We start from the raw sequence: 2516 nt of genomic DNA on the forward strand, positions 1-2516 counted from the left end.
GGGCCGAGGATGGGGTTACCTGGGCGGGCCCAGCGGCCCGGGACACCCCCCGGGGGCGGGCCGGAGCAGCGGCGGCAGCGGCCGCCCTAGCCCGCGGGACTGGGCTGCTCCGGGGCCTCCCCGGCTGGGCGCCCGGGAGGACTCAGGGCCGAGCCCGCTCCGGGCACGCCCGGCTGCGCGCCGCCTAGGCCGGCCCGGAGAGAGGCGCGGCGACCCAGCTGCGCGGTCCCCGCCCGGGCCTTGGGGACAGGCGGGCACAGCTCCCCCAGCCCGCCGCTGCGGGCACTGCACCGCGGCCCTCGCTGTCCCCCTTCGCCCTCCGCCGGCGCCTCGGAGCCCAGATCCTGCCCGACCGACCCGAGCGTGGCTGCCACTCGCGCGCGCCCAGGCGCTTGCGCTCCAGGCATCGGGGCAGCGCACCGGGGCGCTTGGTGCCGCCCGGCCGCCCCCCGCCGGGCCCCCCCTGCCTCCTGACCCGCGCGTTCTGCAGCCCAGCTCTTCTCTGGCGCTGATCTCGCTCCAGCCTTCCGGGAGCTGGACCGGGCCTCCCCAGCTTTGGGCAGCTTGGGACAGTGGCCCGAGACTGAGGGAATCCGAAACCTCGCTTCTGGCTAGCCACAAGCTCTGGGCGCGCCCTGAGCCGCAGGGTCCTGACTCTCCGAGCCTCCGTTTTCTCATCTGAGAAGTGGACTTAGGACTCCGGGGTCAGGAGGATGGAAGGAGCTTAGGGAAGGTCTCATTTTTAGCACACCCACCAAGTCTTGCTTTGCTTTTGGTTTTCTGTGTGCTTGTTTTATTTATCCTTCCATACCGGGCAGATTCAGCCTCCTGCTGGTCTCCGGCACAGAGGGGGCGGCTGCCATGTTTGTGGAAGGAATGAATGAGTGGAATGGAATGGGCCGCAGCGGGCCTGTGCCTGGCGGGTCCTGAGAGCCGAGTCCACACCACAGGAACCGTGATAGGTGCCTGCCCAGCCAGGCCACACCCTCTCAGGTCACTGACCTGATTCCGTGTTCCTTCTCACCCTGCCTCAGGCGGCATACCCCAGCTACTCAGAGCTAGAAGGATCTCTGTCTAAACAGGGAAACTGAGGCCCAGAAAGGGGCAGGGACCTATCCTACTCACTAAGGGCTGGGGACAGAGGCAAAGACCAGGCTTATGCCCTTACCCCGACCCTGTGCTCTTTTCTGATTTTGAAGCATGAGGTTTGCTCCCCAAGATCACCATGCTTGGGTGCTGGGATGGTGCCCTTCACCCCATGAGGTCCCCGGGGGTTCAGCACAGAGGAGGGGCTCAGTAAACATTTGGTATTGGGACTGGGCAGAAGGTGGCAGGGATTTGTGGGCTGGGCAAGAATACAGATGGAGGTTCACATACCATATGTCTAAATATTTGCAGGTTATAAATCAAGCTAACAAAATGCGGAATAAAGTATGCTCTATGGCCTCAGAAAAAGCAGAGGGTAAAATCCAAGGAGAAAAAAAAGGTAAAAGAAAATATGCTCCATTCTTCTACCTTGACAAATGCAGTTTCATAACAACGTGGAAGGCCGACTTTGAGTGCAGAATTCTCAGACTCCCCAGACCCTGCACTGGAGATGGTGGCATAGGCAGAGGGCCCCGTGCCTGCCTGAGCCCCCACCCGCTGCCTTTTCCCGCCTCTGCCTCTGTCCTGCCCTTCACGGAGTCTTGTGCATGCAGGCGAACATCTCGGCTTGCTCTTGCAAGCTCTGTCCACCCTCCCACTGCCCACCCCACCCTGAGGGCTGCCCCTTGGTCACCCCTCAGGCTTAGGGCTGGCTACGCCAGGGGCGCACTCTGTCCTCAGGTGCTGCATCTGGGGAAGAGACCACACAGGTCCTGGAAGTGGACCAAGGGCCATCAGTGCAGGGGATGGCAGGGGCCTGGGTACCCAGAGTGTGCTCTAGTGGAGGCAGCACAGCCTCTGGGTGGTCATGTCCCTTTGCCCCGTGGTCTCCCCTCCCTGTGGTGAGTGGTTAGCCGGAGGAGGGCCAGAGTGTGGGGTCCCCAGGGCAGGGGCTACGCTCACCTGGGTCTAAGGGTGGTACTGAATTGCTGAGTATTTTGAGCCAACATATTCACTTCCTGGAGACTCAGTGAGGTATGGTAGAAAATAAATAATAATAATAATAATAACTTAGATAGCGACAGGCAATTATTTTAGGATGGCCATATAATTTTCTTCCAAACCAAAATGTTTTAAAGAGTGACAGGGCTCTAGCTGGAAGGTTTGCTGGGGTATCAGGCATACGCCAGGCCACCTGGGATGTGTGGTCCTGCTCACGTTTTGAGCCCTTGTGTGCGGGCGTTGTTCTCAGTGCCTGACGGGCCTTCACTCATTCGATCCTTGCAACAAATCTAGGAAGTAGGTACTGTTATTGCACCTATTTTTACAGACATGGAAACCAGGGTGACTCGCCTAAGGGAAAGTGGTGGACCTGGGACTCCAGAGCCATGTCCTCAGCCCCCATGCCACCCTGAACCTGGTACTGTGGT

This window comes from Propithecus coquereli, unplaced genomic scaffold (assembly GCF_000956105.1).
Source record: "Propithecus coquereli isolate 6110/MARCELLA unplaced genomic scaffold, Pcoq_1.0 Scaffold341, whole genome shotgun sequence".
Taxonomy (NCBI): Eukaryota; Metazoa; Chordata; class Mammalia; order Primates; family Indriidae; genus Propithecus; species Propithecus coquereli.